The sequence below is a fragment of the Episyrphus balteatus genome, chromosome 3 (genome assembly GCF_945859705.1).
Source record: "Episyrphus balteatus chromosome 3, idEpiBalt1.1, whole genome shotgun sequence".
In the NCBI taxonomy this organism is placed as follows: Eukaryota; Metazoa; Arthropoda; class Insecta; order Diptera; family Syrphidae; genus Episyrphus; species Episyrphus balteatus.
In genome coordinates, this window is record NC_079136.1 from 85,598,790 (window position 1) to 85,621,804 (window position 23,015).

The window sequence follows — 23,015 nt, forward strand, 5'->3', positions numbered from 1 at the left end:
ATTCTTACATAAGAATCTATTTAATTTTTGGAACCCGAACGCGAAGCGGAAAAAAATTTTGCCCACGGGAGAATCAGTTTTGAGGTGTGAAAATAAAAATTCGCGCGAATTTTTATTTTCACACCTCAAAACTGATTCTCCCGTGGGCAAAATTTTTTTCCGCTTCGCGTTCGGGTTCCAAAAATTAAATAGATTCTTATGTAAGAATTTATTTTTCGCTTTGCTTTCCACCAACTAAAACAGTTGGGATCTATTTGTTTCTTATCATTATCTTATTCAAAGTTTCTTTTGCATTTAAAGAATCTGGAACAAAACGCGAATAAAATATAACAAAAGTTATAATTGTTCATTATTGTTTTATATTTCGAAAAGTGTGGGGCTTATGTCCCACTTGAATGCAAAATATATGGAGCTTATGTCCCACTCAAGTGGGATATAATTTTTAAATTAAATGTCAACCCACTCAAGTTGAACATAACTCCAATAAAAAAAAGTGGTTGCTATATCCCTGGGCCTTTTGTCCCTGCGCCATGTTTTTGTACATTCTTAAGACTAATCTGTTAATGAATAAATAAGAGGCACATAAGACAAAAAACTTTTTTGGAACCTATACCTCGATTGGATGGACATAAGTCCCGAATTGGTATTGGGGCCATTCTGCCTTAATAAATTAGGGCCTTATATGCCTTTGAAAATAAAAAAGGTTAGCAATTTAATATACGGGTTAACTTAGGTCCACTTCTATGCTCACTTTTCTAGCATTCGGCCTTATTTCTCACTTGGGACTCGGCGTTATTTCACTTTCACAAAGCGCAATAAGGCCGAATGTTGAAATTCGGCGTAATTTCGCTTTTGTAAAGTGAAATAACGCCGAATTTTGGAATTCGGCGTTATTTCGCTCGGCGTTATTTCACGGCACCCTATTTCTTGAAGAAAGATACTAGGTATATAACGAACAGTTTTTTTTACAAAAAAAAAGTTACTCATACGCCACAGTGACCCACCTCCTTTATTTCCTTGTTCAACTAACTATTCAATTTTTGAGAATATTGCAGAACTTGAAATCAGCTTAACAAAAAACTTATCCTAGGAATAGAAGGAGTAGTGAAATGTAATACCTACCAAAATTTTTTACGCAAACGATTTTGAGTGAATATTTTATTTCTTTTGTTATTCTTAATACCGAAAACATTAAAAAATATTTCACCAATTTTCGAATTAAATCTACCATTTTCTTCATAGGGTTATACACAAATAAAAATTCTTAAACAAATATAACAAAAAATAAACACCTTTAAACCAAAGTATTTTCAAACCCCCTTTGATTTACATCGTTAGTGTAATTTTAACACCTTTATTATTTACTATTACTTTAGAAAAGATATAACTTTCGAACTAAAAAAAAAAAGAAAATTAAGATAATTGTTCAAGAAAGTTCAACGTAGTAGAAACAAAAGTTTCCTTATTTTTTTTATGGTAAAAACCACACCCAAGATTTTTGTGGAAGATCAAAATGCATCAAATCAAAGTTAAATGCAGTAAAAACCACTAGCAGCATTGATGTATTTGAAAAAAAATAAAATATATTATGGTTTGAAAATGGACTATTATTACGCTCTAAAATCAACAATATATAATTTAATAAATCAACTAAATTATTTTATAGTTTTTAGAGCGTTATAAAATCATATTTCTAAGTTTTTCAATTATGTTTTCTTTTACCCTTTTACTCTAATAAGAACTGAAAGTCGGTGAAAATTGACTTGGCTGGTATGAGCCCCATATGCCCCTCTCATGCGCTCAAACCAGCACTCCTCCCGATCCGACCCATTGAATTGATTTTTTGTACACTTTTGGTTCCATTTTTTGTATATTTTTATTTATTTAAAAAAAATATATTGGTTGTTACGAACTTAAAACTAGCCGTTACCACCTTTTTGTTCCACCATAATTTTCTTTTGTTTTTCTATTTCTTTTTAAAATAGAAAAAGTTATTATTTGTTCGCCCCACATTTCCAGTCGCCCCAGACAGTAGTATCTGTTCCCTATAAGGTAAATTCGCTATTGATATGAGTTATCGAAGCCTTCTTCATTGGAATTCCCCAACACGTCGCGACGTGTGATTTATACATCAAACATAGACCCTTGAGTGGGTATATTTTTTTTTTTTTTTCGTTCTAACCATTTCCATAGCAATTGTTTGGCAGTCAATAAATCTTACACATTCCTCAATCCACTCCCTTACATGAAAAAAAAAATTATACGAAATAAAAATCAATTCCACACGATAAACAAAATGATAACGAAATCGGATTCGCGTAAATCATAGAATCTGTATATACACAAGTCCTTTCATCGCTGTCGCTGTCAACGTTCGCTCTGGTATAATATTTGCATTATATATATGTATGTACCTAAACCGTCAACCCTATCAGTTATCGGCTGCTGACGCTACTTCAGCCTTTAGAATCAACTTAAATATAATCCCGCAGTCAATTGATTTTAGGGCTGGCTCCTTCATAACCTAGCTTTTCATATTTTCTTTTATTTTTATACATATTTTTTTTTTTTTTTGTGAATAAAATGCGTGGTAGATTTTTATAGCCTTTCTCTAGGGTGTCTGTGATTTTTTTTTTTTTGAATTTTTTTTTCAAAGAAAACAAGAAAAAAATATTTAAAAGAAAGAGGATTTTGCCTTTTGTAAATCCTTAAAAAATTTTTGTAATTTAATGTCGGTTTCGTAACTTTACCTTAATTTTTGAATTAATATTACAGAAAAGCGTACCTATACATCTTAAGCTTTTTTTGAAGTTATTTTTTTTTTCTCATTTTTTTAAAGTAAGTTTTGGGTTTGGTCAGCAGGGATCGATCCTTTTCTTATAAGAAAACTTTTAATTGAAATCTAATTAATGTTTCCTTTTGTAGGTGGTTTAATTTTTTTTTTGTAATAAATAAACTGTCTGGCATTATGCCACTTCCATTCCACTTTCATGTTCAATCCAACAAAATATTTCGAAGAAATTTCTCAAAAAAATATTATATAAAGAACTTTCAATGACCAAATGTTGTTTGAAAACATTCTCAGAAATTGTTTTCTTTTTCCTGGAAAAGATTCAAAATATTTCACATTTACTTGTTCATTTATTTTTGAAGCTTTTAATGAAGAAAAATCTGTTAAAAAATTAAAACTGTTAACTGTGGTGGAATTTTCATCAGGCGTTTTTTTCGAAGCAAAAAGGACATACAAATGAAAGTTTCTTTGGAAAAGATAAAAGAACGTTTAAGGATATTTCTGAAAACTAAATTAAAATTGAACCTAGCAAACAGATATAAAAAAAGACTCAATTTATTTCTAGAGGAATTAAAGCGTTTTTCGGAGAAACCTTAATTAATAGTCTTCCTATACAAAATTAAATTAAAAAATGCAAACATTTATCAAATATGTAAAAAGATACCTACGCAATTATGTATATGAATTCATTAGGTTCGCTGATATTAAAATATTGGAAAAATTAAAACAAATTTATACTTCAGTTTCTAGCAACATTTTTTATAATATTTAGGCATAATTTTTGAAGATGTTACGACCTTACCTTTGACATTAATTTGATATTGTTTTATTTGAACTTTTTGTGCCAAACAATTTTTCTCATTTAAATTATATAATGGTAAACTAAATACAATAAATTTTTTGTTAAAGTGCAAACCAGTTAAGCGGTTGGTTTAAAACTTGGTCGTTAAGTGTTTTTTGATCAATCCCTAGAGTGGGAATTGACATTTATTCGCAACTAAAATAATTTTGACTGAAATTTTTGTGTGTAGACACTGTCACATAGTACTGGACATTTTTTACACATACATATTTCAACACTTGGAGGTCTCAATAATAAATTATTTGCTGGAAATATTTTTTTTTCTTTTTTGCTGAATAAATTTTTAAATACAAAATAAAATTTCTGAAGCGAATATTTTCGGATCAAAATCTCGAAACAAGCTTTGGATTTCAGATACGAGTTCACAATGAACAGGCCTGTCTAATTATGAAAAAAATTAAAAATTTATTTTTTTCGGATTTTTGAGAAAAAATCAAGGCTAACCCCTTGCCTAAAAAAAATACATTTTCAAAAATTTCCTCCAAATCGATCGAGTGAGACATCAAAAGAAAGGTCTTTTTAAACTCTATTCATAACTGCAAACCAAAAGTTTCTTCGAAATATCGTTGCTGAATAATTTCCAATCGAAATATATATATTTTTTTTCTTAAGCAGATATTTTTTTTTTTTTTTTGAAGCAGATATTATCGGATCAAAGTCTCAAAAACAGCCTTTGGATTTCAGATACAAGTTCACAATAAACAGGCCTATCTAAATATGTAAAAAATTACATATTAATTTTTTTTTCGTATTTTCGAGTAACCCCTTGCCTAAAAAAAATACATTTTCAAAAGTTTCCTCCAAATCGATCGAGTGAGACATCAAAGGAAAGGTCTTTTTAAACTCTATTCATAACTGCAAACCAAAAGTTTCTTCGAGATATCGTTGCTGAATAATTTCCAATCGAAATATATATTTTTTTTTTTTCTTAAGCAAATATTTTTTTTTTTTTGAAGCAGATATTATCGGATCAAAGTCTCAAAAACAGCCTTTGGATTTCAGATACGAGTTCACAATGAACAGGCCTATCTATTTATGCAAACAACTTACAAATTTATTTTTTTCGGATTTTCGAGAAAAAAATCAAGGCCCTTTGCCTGGAAAAAATACATTTTCAAAAATTTCCTCCAAATCGATCGAGTGAGACATCAAAATAAAGGTCTTTTCAAACTCTATTCATAACTTCAAACCAAGAGTTTCTTCTAGATATGGTTGCTGAATTATTTGCCATCGAAATTGTATATTTTTTTTTTCTTAAGCAGGTATTTTTTTTTTTTTTTTTCTTTTGAAGCAGATATTTTCGGATCAAGGTCTCGAAACAAGCTTTGGATTTCAGATACGAGTTCAAAGTAAACAGACCTATCTAATTATGAATTTTTCGTATTTTCGAGAAAAAAATCCTTGCCTAAAAAAAATACATTTTCAAAAATTTCCTCCAAATCGATCGAGTGAGACATCAAAAGAAAGGTCTTTTTAAACTCTATTCATAACTGAAAACCAAAAGTTTCTTCGAGATTTATGGTTGCTGATTTTCGAGAAAAAATCAAGGTTTATTCGAGATATCGTTGCTGAATAATTTGCAATCGAAATATTTTTTTTTTTTTTTTCTTAAGCAGATATTTTTGGATCAAAGTCTCGAAACAAGCTTTGGATTTCAGATACGAGTTCAAAATGAACAGGCCTGTCTTATTATGAAAGAAAAAATTACAAATTTATTTTTTTCGGATTTTTGAGAAAAAATCAAGGTTATATTTTTTTTTTTTTCGGAAGCAGCCCCGATCTCCCATAAGTATACAAAATAATAAAACATAATTTTGAAAAACTGCCTACTTGAACCCATATAATGTATCTCGGGTTACCTGCTGCAAAAAAAACTAATCCATTTTATAAGGACAAAGTTAAATTGTGTACTAATTTGAAGATCAAAACTATGTATTCAATAAGTTAAGATATTTTAAGAATGAATATAATTAGCACTAACTTTGTTCAACTTTTTTCTCCAATTAGAAAAATTTAATTTATATAACTTTTATGGAGTTTTTTCTTCTGTTTTTTTCATTTTTTTATTTGAAATAGATTTTTTACATTAAAGACAAATTTCATTAAAAAAAAAATCTCTTCCAATCTTAGCCAATTTCAAAATTCATTGAAAATATTTTTGTTTCACCGAACCGTTATTAATTCGAGTTCTCCAGCTCAAGCAATTAAAACTACTACAAAGAAAAAAAATGAATAAGCAAACAATTTGCAAAAAAATTGTAAATATCCATCAAAGATTGCTAGCTTATATTTTTCAGTTTTTTTTTTTTATGTGCAGACTTATTTCTTTTGAATATAAATCTTACAAGAAGAAGAAAATTTTTAACTTCTAGTAGAACTCTCTTTCCCTACTTTTTAAACGCAATGTAGCAAATTATAATTATTGAATAATATTGACTTATGAATGAACGAACTCTAGACTCTGCACTTAAATATAAATAGTAGATAGGTATACCTCTATATAACTCTCGACTTTTGATCGATTTTCTTTTTTTTTTTTTTGTGCTGTCCATTATACTGGCAACCCCATCGCCATCATCCATGATTGCCTGCCTTAACAAATTGAACTTTCTTTTATTGAAAGTTTCTGCGCCAACGCCATCCAAATAAAGAAAGTCTTTTAAATTGAAAATGAAAAAACATAAAAAATGTATTAGTTTGGTTGTGAGAAATTATGATATACCCTAAATTTAAACTTAAAGAAAGAAAAATTTTCTTGAACTTGAAACAAAAAAAAAATTATTCGTAAACTGTTAATTGGTCAGTTTGTAGTAATATTATTTTTAATTGACTGGCATGTATAAATTTGTCCAAGGTCAGAATAAATTTATAAAAAATAAAATGTGCGACTGGGTCGCACGTACTTGCTCTTGCAGTACAATTATGCACTGAGGGAAAAAATAAATTGAAGTTGAAACATCGTTGTTTCAAAGATGAACTACTTTGATTTATGTGACTTTAAGATACGAAACCATCAAAAATTAACCTTTTTTCCACGTTGATTTTAAAATGTTCATCTTCAACGCAAAATCATTCCGAATAATAGTTAAATCAATGTGGTTTTCATTGATTTTACGTAGTTTTATGGTGGCTTTTCCCTCAGTGTGTAAGTTTACTTAAACATTGTAAGAGCTGCTTCTATATAAATTTTAAAGATATTTGGTTGATGTAGGGGAAGAGCCGATATGAGACCAAATTTTTGTTAAATACAAAATTTATTTTTGTTTTTTTTTTTTTTTTAAATTTTTTAAGAAAAACGAAAAATGCAGTTATTTAAGAACTACGTCGAGAAAATTGCAATACCTAGCTCCAAAATTTTGTATGGGAGGTAAAAAAAAAAAAAAAAAAAAACAACCTTGGAAGTTACGAAAAAATCATCTGTACCAAATTTCAATAAAATTCGTCTACCCGTTTAAGCCGTAGCTACTTGTATGGATGAACGCACGGATGAACCGACTCACAAACCGACGGACGTCATGACGAAACCCACTTTTTTGGACTTCTCTATCATCGTAATTAAAACCTCCAATTTTTTTTTTTTTTTTGACACGAAAACAATACTTGCCCTATTATAGTATTATTTAATGCACACATTTTGCTTTGTTTTTTTTTTCAGAGCAGACAAATTTTTATTTGCAAAAACATGCTTTTTAATGCAAAATATTTTTATTTCCTATGCAAATTTTATTTTCATTGCAATTTTTTTTATTTGCAATGCATATTTTTGCATATATGTACATATGTATGTATATCTAAATATTTTTTATTTGTAATAAAAAGCAAATGCATTACAAAAAAAAATTTTACAACCTTTATCTTAACAAACCACTCAAGGGTGGATTTAAAGCATTTATATAATTTTCTTCAAAAATTTTCTATTTTCTTTTCTTCGAAAATTTGCGGAAAAAATGAAGGGTTACAAAAAATCCAATTTTTTCAAACGACTTTAATTTCCTTAAAAATGGTCGCAATGAAATTTAAAAAAAAAATTGTTTTAAAACTTGAACTTTCTAGTCTTAAAAACTTTGTAAGCTACATACGTTGGCTAAATCTTATTGAATTTTTTTGGGTCAAAAAACTTGGAAAAAACGTTATTAATAATAATGGATCGCATAACTTGTTCATTCAGCTTTTATTTTATTTTTTAAATTTGATGCCAACATTTCTACGCTGAGATACCTACATATTTTTTTTAAATGAAAAAGAATCTTTTTGCCTTTAACCATCAATATCTCAGAAACCGCTAATTGCAAGGAGTATTTTGAGAACTTAAATCTTGAATAAATTTCAAAAATCAAGTATGGGTTTTGAAAAAAATCAAACACGGTTTTATTTGTAGCTCTTGAGATAAATAGGCGCCAATTTAAAATGTATAAGGAAAAACAGTAATATAATATTAAGTGTGTCTTTTGCAGTTTAATATGCCCACAAAAACTCTTTAATGTTTTCATTCAATCAATCAAGCCGTTTTTTTTGTTTTATTCGATTGAATTTTGCCAAAAAAAAAAATTAAAAGATCACAAAACAAAATGCTGTAACACTTTTGTATGCATTTCTATTGATAAAAATGTCATAAGTTCAAACATTTCTATCAAGTTTAATGCACCCTCAATTATCTGAAAATTTACAGATTTACTCCACAAACGATCCCTCTCTTTTGTATAAGATAAAACTTTAGTTGCAATAAAATATCAGTTTTTTGCAGATTGTTAACACCTTAATCCTTATCACTATAACACACAAAATCAAAACTGCCCTCAATGTTTTTTTTTTTTTTTTCATAATAAAAAAAAAAATATTTTTTCTGTGGCCAATCTTAAAGTTAAATTCCTTCGTTCACTAAAAATATTTTTTTGAATTATTCTTCAAAAAAAAAAACGTTGAAAGAATCAAAAAGTACAATTCGATACACTTTTTATTTCACATTCGATACAATGCTGAAAGACGATTTTTCATCCCTGGACGGTCCTGAAATAAATCTAACTCCACCCTATGAACTTCGGTAGTAACAAAAAAAGTTGTTTTTTTTTTTCGTTAATAATCCTCTGTTTGAAGTCACGATATTTTTTGGGGGCTGAAAAACAAATTTTTTTAATAGTTTGGTTCCCCAAAGCCATGTGATCCATATATCCTTCCATTATTACATTATATTTTTTTTTGCTTTGAAAAGAACTAACTAACTTTTGGTTAAAATAAGAACCAAAAATGAAATTAAATTCTTTATTTCCGCGAATGCTTCTGAATTTCTGTCAAATTTTTGACCACCTTTTACTGAAAATTAAAATCAATCGATTCTTTATAATTCTAATGCAACAAACAAATCAAATTTACCCTATACCTACAACATAATGAAATAGGGTACAGAAAACTAACTCAACTGCATTCTTGCTTTTTTCTTTTAGTTAAACAAATAATTTTTTTCCCTCAACTTTTTTTTTCTCCCTTTATATAGAGGTACCTAAACCATTTTCTCGCTGGGTGTTTTTTTTTTTTTTTTATCAACGTGATTAAATGAACAAAGTTTAATTTGAAATTCAGTTTTATCTCGTAGAATTATGCATAAAGCACTAGGAAAACGAGCTTCATGCTAGGTACTAATGCGCCTCACTCAGCCCATTTGTCGTTCTCTATTTTTTTTTTTTTTTTTTTTTTTTTGTTCCCTTTGCACTTGTCCGCGAATCGGGTCAGAATAAAAAATTATATGTATTATGTAGGGGTAGGGTAGGAAGAATAGTGGGCGTGATAGCGGAGACTAAAAAATTTTAATAATTTTTTTTTTACTGCTCATTCTTTTGTATCTCATCAGGCAAATGCACAATTCTACGAGAAGTGGATGCAAAAAAAAAAAAGGAGCAAAAAAAAAGAAAACACAAGAGAAAAGAAAGTACCATCTATTTGAATATTCATTGTCCTGTGTCAGTGTTGATTGGGTGCTTTTTTTTCTGTTTCTCCCTAATTTTGACTTCATTTTTTGGGGGGAAAATTATATAAATCATCTGCAAGCTTATACATTCATCATACACTCACATCCCTCACTCTTTTATATAGTCCAGGAAAAAGCGATTATTTTTCTACTGATAATTCTGTTTATTCAAAATCCAAAGTAGATACATATCAATTTTGTACCCACACACTAATTAGTATTGCCTGAAATAACCACATATCAGAAATCTTTTCGTGAATGCTTTTAATTGGATGCATATTCTGATGAATAGTAAATCTGAAGAATACTTCGAACTGTTTGTCCAGAAATAATATAAGTCGTAACTGAAAAGCGTTTCTGTAAAAAGAATTAAAATAGAGGACTTTTTAATGAACTATTTTTTCAGAGATTTTAACGAATTTTCAAATATAAAAAGAAAAAGGAATCTTCAAAATTTATACAATTTTTATGAATGAGTATACAAAATGGCTTCAGATTAAATCATAAATAGCGTTCTTTTGAAATGTATAAGTCACATTTTCTGATTTATATTTTTTTTTTGTGTCTTGTTCTGTGTTAAATTTGTAGGTATTTGTAAATGTTTCGATCTTGTATAAGGTTTTTTTTTAAACAAACAGAATTTAAGAAGCTAAAGAAATTTTAAATTTTTAATTCTTATTTAGAAGGATTTACTTTTTCTGTTTATTTGTTAACACTGTCGACAAAGAGGATGAAATTTTTGTTCAATCGTTGAGTACAAATGTTATTTAATATCTGTTTGGGTGTGCTGGCATTTAGACCAAAGTATTTATTCACATTATTTACCACTGTCCACGTGCACTGTGACGTATACGTTCTCTTTTTTTTTTGTATTTTTATATTACACCGTCGAAGTCGAAATTTTAGATATCTGCACCATTGACTGTTTCTCCCTACTTTGAACCCGAGAAATCAATTCGTATCACTAGTTTTTCGATTTATCGGTACGACTTCGAACAAGTTTTATTTTTCGGAAGTTTTTTCAATAATTTGGAGCATTTTGCACGGTTTTAAAGTCATTTCTGATCCAAAACCAATTTTTATATTGGTATTAATTCTGCTCAAACGATATTTACTACCAGTATAAAGACAATATTTACAACTTTGACGAACCAATATATAATATATAAATGGTTTTGGATGAGAAACTACTTCAAACCGTTCAAAATGCTCAAAATTATTTTAAAAACTTCCGAAAAATATAATTTGTTCGAAGTCTTACCGATATATCAAAAAACTAGTGATACCAATCGATTTATCGGATTCGAAAAAGGGAGAAATAGTCAATGGTGTAGACGTCTACACAAAGTATGCAGTTTTAATATATTCAATATAACCTACAAAACATATTAGGTCACGAGATAAATATTTTTAAATATCGTCTTTTTGTTAAACAGTGTATTGAAATATAAAAATCTGTTATTTTTCTAAAAAAAAAAAAGAAGTCAAAATCTAAAATTTGGCAGATTCATGTCAAGTTATTTTATTTTTGGTCTCTAATAACATACAAATTATTTCAAATACCTTTCGTGCTCAATATTGGTGATTTATTTCTCAAAACATCAAATTTCACGGTTTTAACTTTTAAACGTCCATCTCGAGATGCAGATTTTTTACATTTTTTGTTTGCATGTATGACTTTTATATATCAACAATATCTATCGATTTCAGTATCAATCTTTTTTTCTACCAGTTTTTGTTAAGGAAATATCTTTTTGACCTTTTTCTAAATTCACCTCAGTTTACCCTACTAAAATTTTAAATTTATCAAAATTCTGAATATTGAAATTTAAAAGAAATTGACAGGATATCGCCAGGTAACCCATGTGAAAACTGTTTCTTTAGACATTACTTTAAGGAAATTGGTATAACGACGAGGCCGGATCTTAGACTTTTATAGGGATATAAAAAATATATTTTGGATAATTCTTAAACCTTCCCCATATTTACCCAAAATTTCATATAAATCTTTCCAAACAAAATTTTAAAAAAATGTATTGATTGGACCACCCTAACCATATGAAAAATAGGTGTTGACCGATTCTCCTACCTGATATTCATACATACAAAATTTTATAAAAATCGGTCCAATCATTTCGGAGGAGCTTGGTCACAAACCCTGCGTATGTCAGTTTCTAAAATGAGAGAATTTTTCGAAATGTCCTTAATCCTGTCAACTGAATTATTTAATACTTTTTCAAAAAGAGTTTTACTTGTGAAAACAACAAAAAGAAATATTAGAACATGAGGACAAACATTTTACCCAAAAGAATCATCCTTATTGATTTTTTAAATTTTTAAACAACAAATGTAAGTAATTACTTTCCTAACATACTTCCGCCCGCACTTTTACATACCTTAGATTTATTTGTATGTATCTTGGCGCCATGAATTCGTAATAATTGTAAGAGTAATAGAAAATGTCAATGACACTGAAATGCTTTGTAATCAATACAACAAGTCTCTCTCTCTCTCTCTCTCTCTTGAGTTGTGTTGTTAACCATGAAGCACGAATAATTTATTTAACACTCCTCAACATTATTTTGTTTTTTTTTTGTTATACAACACAACACTAAGAAATACGAATTTGTATTTCGCCAACGACGACGACAGCCTTATTTGTGTGATTTACTTTTCTATTTCAATATCTCATCCCTCACCTGGCTCGTCTAAAGAAGTAGGTACCACACCCAAAATTTTATACAAATTTCACATCCATTTAGCGCAAAGCAGATCACATGAGCTCTGTTTTTTTTTTCGTTTTTTGTGTGAAAGCTAAGAGATATTGGAAAAGTTGATGAGTGGCAGATAAGAGCACAGGTAAACACACAATCACATACCGCAAAGTGCTCATCAGGTGTCCTCGATTAAATTAAGAGATTTTCTCACATTACATTATATATTCCTTCCGCCATAATTCGTCAAGTTTATCCTGAATCCCGCACCGATGATTCCCTTTAGTTTTTTTTTTTTTTTTCAAAACAAGCTTATTTGGCACGCATTTAATTGAAAATTCTTCCTCGATTTTGTATCCTCTCCCCGAAGGTTCTTGTTAAAGGTGTAAAGTAGATTTGTTTAGATATATGAAAGTATAGGGAAACTAAGGAATAGTCTGGGAGGCAGTGTTGGAAATTCGATATTTGTTTAAAGTATATTCGATAGAGATTCCTGGTCACATTTTTTGAAGTTATAAATGTACCTACATACTTCTTTTCCGACGTGTTTATCAGAGTGAAGGTTTCGGGGACTCTCCAGAGGTGTTTTTGAATTTAATTTTTTTGGACCAAAAATAACGGTTTTTCACATATACCGATTTGAGATAAGTTGAAATTTCTCAAAAACGGCTCCAACGATATTGTTAAGAATTAAATTTTAATGAAAAAAACATTATTATTAATCATTATTAACTGTACCTGCCATAGAACCGTTTTATTTTTTTTTTAATCCGATTTTCTCCCAAGCTATTAATTTGATTTCAACGAAACTTTTTGTAAAAAAGCATTTATATAATTTTAATATAAGCCAAAACTAATATTTAAAAAAAAAAAAAATAAATTTTATATTTTTAAAAAATTTTGAAAATTTTTTTTGTTTTTAAATCAAATTTTCGAAAACAGGAGACTGATTTTTTTGGAAATTTCGGTTTTAGATGTTGATTAGTGATTTCTACAAAATGGCATACCAATTTTATTTTAAAACTTTTTCACCAAAAAAATATTTATAAAAAAACTTTTTTTTTAAACGGCTTTAACGATTTTGAATTTTTATTTTTCTAAAAATGCATCTTAATTACAACAAATGAAATTCCATGATTCTTGTTTTGGATGGCAATTTGACTTCAGATGTTGTATGTGTTTTTTTTTTTTTTGTTTTTATACATATAGGTACCCACAATTATTACATTTAATAAATTTCTATGTAAAAATTCCTAAAAATTTTAGCAACTTGAAACCTAAGGGCAAGTTCGTGCATTTTATTTTCGTTTGATCACCCTTACTTCAATAATTATAATAAAAAAAAAAAACTTTTTTTTTTCAAATTACTAATGTCTCAGAAATTAAAATTTGTTTTTTTATAGGTAGGTAAGTCATTCGAAATTTTTTTTGTAGGCAAGTTTGAAAAAAAAATAATATTCTCACAAAGCATTATGAGAATTATGAAAACGCCGCAGTCAATCTTCACCTATGGGCTTTTGGAAATGTAATTGCGAAATATATAGATAGTTTCATTAAAAAACCTTCTTTTTAATTTTTTTCCGCAACAAATGCTTATATCTCGACTTATGTTGCCTAGAATAAATTGCCGAGATGATGATTAACAAACCACAACGAACACATTCTTGCAATTTTAATCATAGGCACAAGTACATGTGGTCTATACGTGAATCATGAATTTTATTTGTTTTGAGACACTCCTAAGAAAATTGTCTTTTAGGTATATTTCATACAATTTTAATTAAACGCATATTAAAAAGAATTAATTTAATTTAAAAAAATAAAAAGTCCATTATTAAATCAGAAAGTCTTTTTTTTTCTAGAACAATATTTATTAATTCACAATACGTTATTAATTAAGTAAAATTAATAAAACACAAAAAATATATATATATATAAAAACAAATTAAAAACAATTTCATTTTAAATTGTGTGGAAATTTGCAAAAAGCGTTTTCAGATTTCATTTAATTACCAACATTTTTTTTGTATACATGTGTACATAAATATATTTCGACAAATTGAAAAGTCAAAGAGGTGAAAAATAAACCAAATGATATAATATACATATTTATTCATGTTTATTAAAATATCAAATAAACTTGATACAAATGAATGAAATTTTTTTTTTTCACATTTTTAAATTGCATTCAATTTGTGTTTATTTTTTTTTTCTTTTTTTTGTTTATTTGGTTTCTGAGTATACATAGTTTCTCATTTAATAAAATTGAAATGCTTGTACACTTTAAATTTCACCCTATCAACAATAAAATCAAATATAAATTTTAAGGGAGTTTGTTGTATAGAATGTGAGAGTAGAAAAAAAGAACAAAAAAATGAAGCAAATAAAATAAGATGAAAATATACTATACATGTATGTATGTATGTGTGTACAGTGTACATATGTAAAATGTACATATACTATGTATAAATTATGTCAAAAGTTTATTTTTGTTTGCATTTTTTTCAAAAGTCTGTTGCGCATTGGGCTAATTTTGTTAGAGTAACATACTATACTTATATATATCTAACGATATACCCTCTGGTAAAATTGTGTTTGTTTTTATATTTTTTTTTTTTTTTTTTTTTTTTGTAGAAAAGTATGAAAAACTTTATACGAAATATCAAATAAAAAAGTTTATGTGACGGTTGAAATGTTAATACTGTACTTATACATTTATACCATACCTTCATTTTGAGCATCGAAAGGAAAGCATCCCCCATGAGAGTTCTTACGCTTAATGGGAAAGTATTGGTTTTTTTGGAGAAACAAAAATTTTAAATAAAAACAAAAGTAAACGACGAACGACGACCGACGATAGACAGCAAATAAACTTTAAAACAAAAATAAATTAATTTTAGGTTTTGTATTTTTTATTAAATTTAAGAAATTTGTTCTTTAAAAAAAAAAAAAAACCCTATATGACAGTGTTAAAAGTTCTCATAAAGGCTCAGTTGAATTCTAGTGACATTTTAAACACTTTGACTAATTTTTAAAAATCTATTATTATTGATATGTTCAAACTGTTGTCTACACACTTTAACTCTCCGACTTAGAATTGATTTCAAAAAGGGTAAAAAGGATTAAAATGGATATTAGAGAGGAATCTCTTATTGTTGTGTAAAATTGTAAAATTTTTAGTTGAACAAATAACAAACAATTTCGTTAGCCGCGGAAACGGGACCCTTTTAAATCAATAAATCATTCATTTAGTATTATCAAAAGATATGAGTTTGCTAAAAGATAGCACTAGATGAAAGAAGCTACATAAAAATTAAATATTCATGGTTTCCACATAATAAGTTACCAAAAAATAGTAAATTTATTATTTTCACTACACTGCTAGACTGATTAAAAAAAAATTTTTTTTTGTTCAAAGCATTACCGAAAATACTGTTGGAAATGACGAAAAAAAATACTGTAAAAGTTTCAGCCCTTAACATTAACATTAATGGTTCATTTTCTTGTATAAAATTGAACGCTCTACAAAAAAGCTCTTAATAATTTTTTTGATAAACTGCCCCGTTTCTAAGTTATTCAACTTTAAAATATAAAATGTAATTTTTTCTTCATTTTTGTTCAATTTTTTGTCGAAACTATTAGGTTTTTCAAAAAATTTGGAAAACTTTTCGAATATTTTTATTCTATGTTGTGTTTTGGTTTCACAGATCCTTTTACATATATAACTCTCAAATCCCTAATACTATCAACTTAAAATTATTTTAATAAATTTTTCGCGTCGGTTTTTTTTTTAATTTTATAAATGCAATTTTGTAGAACGTTCAATTTTATACAAGAAAATGATTAAATCTGGCTTTCATGATGAACCATTAAAAAGTTATAAAATTCCAAACTCAAAAACACAATCTTTCCCATGTAAATCATATGGGAAATAGAAATTTGCAATGCGGCGGTACTTAATGTTAATATTAAGGGCTTAAACTTTTACAGTATTTTTTTTTTTCGTCATTTCCAACAATATTTTCGGTAATGCTCTGAACAAAAAACAAAAAAATTTTTTTTGAATCAGTCTACTACACTGCTATTAAGTTATTTTATGAAATTTAGTTTTTAGTTATCCGAACCTTTGTACCTATACCGCCAAAATATGCCTTGGACCCTAGGATTAAAATTTTAAATGACCAATTTTTGAATTGAGGTCATAAGAAGTTTAATTTGTATGAATATTGAATATGATAGAAAGACCAAATCTTTAATTTTTTTTTAACAGAGCAAAATATTCCACATACGCCACAGTGACCCACTTCTGTATACTACATATTTCATAATAGGCTATTTCATTGAAAATTTTTAATTGAATTTTAAGATTTAGGTATCACATAAAAGGAGAGACATGATAACCATTATTTGTTTAGATAATTAACATCATTTAATTTTAATCCACACATTGAGATATATGTATACAATTAAATTCAACGAAAACCACTTTGATTTAAACACTCTTCTTGAGGCAGGAACTTTTTAAGGACGTAAATTTTAAATTAGCAGCCACTAGCGATCAACTTTTGTGCAACTTAATCAACACTACTGACGCATGACGCCTGAAAAAAATTTGTTGGCAGTTTTTGTTGAAGAAAATTACTATAGGTATTGTATAAAAAGTTCCTCCCTTTATAATTATATTGTCTTTTGAAGACCCTGAAATAAAAAATTAAATGCACGACTCGGTAGCACATACTTGCTCTTATGGTATGAATGTTAAAGTTACTGGTGGTAGTACTCATAAAACAAAAATTTTAATTTCATTTTTGTAATTAATTTTAAAACAAATGTAAAAAAGTAACACTCAAAATATACGCGGGCGGAGACCTGTCACGATTTGTTTAGCTAGTCGCACTGATTACGAAACGGTATTTAAAAAGTCCATAACACCCCCAAAATCTGGAGTTAGGGTCAAAAAACGGTTTTTTTTTTACCTTCACCCATTGAAAAAAATATATAGCTTCGTCAAATTTTTACCCATTTTCGATTTTGTTACAGTTTCTGATAGGAGATAAATATACCTTTTGAACAATGTATAACACATGTAACTCGGTTAAACCACCTAGAATTTATAAGCTGTCAAAGTTAAAAAATTCCATTTTTTCGTCATTTACCCAACTTCGACATTAAATTTAAAGTATACTATATTTTCACAACAACATGCTAAAATAATATTTATTTCCAAATCAAAAAAAAATATTTTTTATGAAAATCAGTTTAAAATTGGCTTAGAAAAAAAAATTTACGATTTCAACCCAGAGACAGAAATTCGAACTTTTGGGTATAGAACAAAAATGTTGTTTTGGCACGTAGTAGGATAACTTGGGCGCCAGGATTTGATAACGGGTTTTTGTAGAAGAGTTCAATATAAACATTTTTTTCTTTGAGAGGGGGGTCTATCTCCCCCCGTTTAGGTGGGAGGGGCAGTTTTCTAAAAAAAAAATTATCAAAATTAAAAAAAATTATTAAAAAACAACGGCAACACTTACAGTAATAACTGATACCATTTCCGAAAGGTAAAATTGTACATTTAATTCTAATTTTTAAATCAATATATTATTACCAATAGTTTTTGAAATAATCGATAGCAAAGTTAAAAATAGGCGAAAAAAAATTTTTAAAAACTCATTTTATACTATTTTTTTTCCAGATTGGAATTTTAATAAGAAAAACAAATTACTCACACAGAAAATTGCCTCAAATGATTCCTTATCGAACAGTGAAAACTACATATATGTTTCTATGTCTTCTAGTTTTTGAGAAAATTGAAAAATTGAAATATTGAAAACAAAATTTGTTTGCTTTTATGAAGAATTTAAAATTTGATACACAAAAACAAAGTTTCAAAAAAATTTATCAATCGTTATAAAAAACTTCATTTTTTGCAAAAAAAAATTGATATTTTTCTGAAAATCCAAAAATTAGGATTTTGAGAATTCTAAATGTTTTATAATAAAATTTTTCGTTGAAATCGAGTTTGTCGTTTATGAGAAAGTCAGGGTTTTCCTTCAATTTATTGATAAGGCCATGTGATAGTTGTTTTTGAATATAGAATTCAAAATAGCTGACCAAGAAATTTTGAATTTTCGTCTAATATGACTGCAAAAATTATTCAATTCACGTTTATTATGATTTTTTAAGTGAGCAACTTCGTCCAACCCATGCATTAGTTTTTTTCCTTTGTTTCAACGCAATACAAAAATACATGCACTATATACGTTTGTCAAGAGTATCTTTCACAATTTAAGTGGCGCTTGTAATGGTGTGAGAGCTAAAAAAAAAACAACAACTGCGAGAGGGTTTTAAAAATACTCATACACACCGCCATCGCTCCTTCTTCGTTCGTCAAGGCCTCCAGTATCGGGTTATGTTATATTAAAGAATGCTATAGGTGTGTCAACTCCACGTGGCTCCCCCGGGAAAAATCTGCAATACAAAATCACTACCATGCGTTAAATTTTTTTATATATATGAAGGACAAGCCCAGGGACCTTGTTTTTATTCCCACGAACAAGCAAGTTAAGGAGCACACCACCAGGTTCTGCGAAGGTTGTATATTCTTGTTAAAAAAAAAAGAGAAAAAAAAAAGTGAGTAATAAAATTTCCCAATGGCTTTAAGCAAAACAGATTGAGGGTTGTCACTTGTCAATCGCTAAAAAATAAAAATGAAACAAAAAAAAAGGAAAATAAACAGACTTTTTGTATATAAGTCTGTTAAGTTGAATTTATAGTGTGTTAGTAAGAATAACAACAAAAAAAAGTAAAACTATACTGCCACTCTTGCTTCAACGAAATATTTTTTACTGACTTACTAAACTGACAAAAGGTTTGTTATTTTTTCGTTTGACACATTTTTGATTATATCTGTCTAGTTTAACATTTTTTTTTTTTATAAATTTTAAAGTGACAAAACAATGCAAGCTTGTACGTCAACGAGAATAATATTTAAAAAAAAAAAAGCTTGGGTAATTATTTCACATAGGTTGCGGTTAGTTTAGACTTGCAAATAGATCTAAAAAAAAAAACAAGCTTCACAAAGGGGTTTCTACATGTAAAGCTGCTATTTAGTTTTTGGAATTGTGTGGACGCAACTGCTGCTAGTTTGCAGCAGTATCATGTTTTTTTGTGTCTAATTCGAAATTGTTTTAAAAAAATGGAAGTTTTTGACAAATGTAATCAATTTTTTGACCGGATAAGTCCCATTGGTGTAGGGACGTATGTATATCATTGGGAAGGCATCGAATAATTTTTACAATTTGAATTTTTTATCTTTATGATGCAGTTCTCGGCTCGAAATTTTGGATTAGGTAAAATTATATAATTATACGTCTCAAATAAAAATTCCATTAAATTTTTTTTCACTTTTTCGGAGTAGTGAAATGACTTACCCCTAAACGGTAGTAATATATTCAGCAATTCGTGATTAACCCGTTATCTCTCACTTGGCTGGAGAACATTTAGCCAGGAAAATTAAAACTTAATTTAGTTCACTATAAATTTCTGGTTCCTTCAACGAGAATTGCTACAGCAAAATTCTGAGTTGAGGACCATTCTTTCAAAAACTCTTGATTAAATTTAGTGGATTTAAATATTACAGATAGAAATGAGATTCTGGATTTTTAAAAACGTGTATGTAAATATTGTAGGTGTTGCCGTTGTGTTCAAAATATTTTTTTTTTTGTGTTTGAAGTCAGTTTGTGAGAAAATTGCATTTATCGCTTAAACGATGGAAGATTGTCTTTTACTCCCATATTTTTTTTTTTTTTTCCTTAAATTACCTAGACAATTGTTTGGTATCATTTATTTTATGAAATTTAAGAAAAAAAATGGTTTTGTTCAACAAAAAATTAGTTTTAATTAAAAAAAAAACAAACGGCAACATCGCTAATTTTTATGCTATAGACTTTAAAGTATTTTTAATTACCGGCGTTTGAAAAAAAAGATCATCAAAATCAGAGCCGGGTTCCCTAATAATTTACTCCACTAACTGAATCGCAATTTTGGTAGAAAACTGGGGGGGGGGGGCAAATAGTTTCCGCTTCTTTCACTAATTTCTATGAGCTCCTGGTCAATTTCTTTTTCATTTGATGCCCCCAAAAAAAACTTACGGGTTTGTGTGTTGTTTGGTGTTCTGCGTCGCTCATTAAAAGTGGATAAGCATCCCGAGGGTCCCCTATCAATGCATATGCCGTTACAATGTTTTTCTCTAAGAATAGGTATAGTTCTAAAGAGAACCATACTAAAGAACGTTACTGGCTTTTAACAAAAATATAAGCAAGACGCTTTCAGTGATACCTCATTTGTCAAATCATAAACTTTGAGACACTAAACAATATTCATTATTGAGAAACAATATTCTTCTATAAGTTTATGATGGTGTTAAGTAGTAAAAGGGCACATAAAGGTATAAGATCGAGAGTTAAGAAACAAGATATTTATACAATTTCTTTGTGATGTTGAAAATCTATATCGTCTGCTTAAAATTCAAACCTTTTAGATGTCATCACCTACTTGATCGACACGGTTTTAAAAATTGATTAAAAATATAAAAAAAATTTAAATGTCCAATTTCATAAAGCCCTTTTAAATATGTTTTTACATCCTAAAATGAAGTTTGTCCCATTCAAAAAACGTCATTTTAAATTTTAAAAGCCTGTTAAATGTTTATGAAATCGGCCATAAATGTAATAAAAGTAAAAATTGTCATTGCAAATAAAAAAAATTGCATACAAAAATGTTATTGGAAAAAAACGTTCTGCATTTAAAAAAAAAAAAAACCGTTGAATTGCTTACAATTTTGATTATTTGAGTTTACATTAGCTAGTTCAAGTATAAACTATAATATAGAAGCTAATGTATGGCCGAATTGTCAAAATTGTAAAAATCATTAAAATTCGACGAAAATTGAAAAAAATTAGTTTTCTTTTATTTCGAATACATTTTTCTCAATGCAATTTTTTTCTTATCAATAAACTTATTTTTATTGCAAGCATTTTTTATTTGCAATACCTGCAAAAGTTTTAACATGCAATTTTTTTTTTATTTCCAATGCATTTTTTAAAATTGATATTTTTACAATCCTGTTATAGACCGAGAGCCGGGAGCAGATTTCTTGCGTGAGAGGTAACCGATTCATATGAATGTCAGAGGTAGTCTGGGTCATGGTGATGACGAATACCTTAGTCTGTTTGCATTTATTTGGGGCGTTGTCGAGAAAAAGCGCATCAAAAGTACCATTTTTTTGAAAATCGATTTAGTAAGGGTAACCACTTAAAATTTATAGATAACCAACGCCACATACTCACTGATAACAAATATACCAATGGCAGACATTTTAAGTGCGGCCAAACCCCCGGCAGACTGACCCGAAAATGCGTTTTTTTTTGGCGTTTTTAGACTTTGGGTAACCACCTAAAATTAATCGCATCCAGTAGCGGTGGACTCCCTGATGACAAAAATACCCATGGCAGACATTTTAAGTGCGGCCAAACCCCCGGCAGACGCTCCCGAAAATGCAGTTTTTCTGAAAATTTATTTATTTTACTTTTTCACATAACTCGCGTATTATTGGATCTAGCAGAAAAAATTGTATAGCAATCTTAAAGATAATTTAATTTCGTACAGAATATGTTAAATAAGTTTTTTCGATTAAACCTTCGGTTTAAGAGTTAGGGTGGTTTTTTTGAAGCAAGTCAAAGGGTGATTTTCTTATTTTCGTCATATCTCTTTTATATGAGCTTTTTTAAAAATTAATTTGAAGTAAAAGTTGTAGATCTTTTTATTACCTTCATTTATTAAAGTAACGGTTTTTCGATTTGACAGACCTTTTTCGATCTGTAGGAAAAAAAACTTCAAATAGATTGCAATTTTTTATTTGGCTTATAAATTTTAAGTGGTTACCCTCACTAAATCGATTTTCAAAAAAGCGCTTTCAAAAGCGCTTGTTCTCGACAACGCCCCAAATAAATGCAGACAGACTAAGGTATTCGTCATCACCATGACCCAGACTACCTCTGACATTCATATGAATCGGTTACCTCTCACGCAAGAAATCTGCTCCCGGCTCTTAGACTATTATAATATCGTCCCTTTTTTCCATTAACAACGTCACTCCATTTTCTTAAAATATTTGGTTTGCTGGGAATATATGTCAAGAAAATTAGATACGAAAACGTTTTTTTTTAAATTACTCTATAAATATGTTTAAAACTTATTTTAATTAATCTAACAGTTATTTAACTTATTTAAATTGTAATTCTTTCATTTCAGTCCAGAAACAACGTTTCGATCACCAACACCTGAAGATCCATCAATAATATCTGATTGTTCCTGCAATGAATTCTGTTTACAACAACAACATCAGCAACCTATCCAACAACAACAACAACAACAATTGGATAGCAGGGAAAATCTTCAAAAAACATTATCATCATCATCATCCTACAAGCACCAAGCACAACAACAACAACAGGAGCCGCATCAGCAACCATCTCCAATGGAGAAAACACTTCAGAGACGTCAACAGCATCATGTACGATTCCAAGACGAATATGGTATGGAAGACAATTTGACTGACACTCCATCACAATCATCATCACAGACATCTTCAGGTGGAGGAGGAGTAGTTGTTGGGGGTGGTGGCAA

General features: G+C 28.7%; 1 protein-coding gene across 2 annotated transcripts in view; it reads left to right on the forward strand.

Annotated features, from left to right (window-relative positions):
• LOC129916818 (neuroligin-3) overlaps window positions 1-22,775 on the forward strand; it is a 198,763-nt gene extending 175,988 nt beyond the window's left edge. For both annotated transcript variants that reach the window (XM_055996974.1, XM_055996973.1), the window contains one exon: window positions 22,641-22,775. The gene's annotated coding sequence lies outside the window, so the exon portion shown is untranslated. The remainder of the gene's footprint in view (window positions 1-22,640) is intronic.
• Window positions 22,776-23,015: the final 240 nt, after the last annotated feature.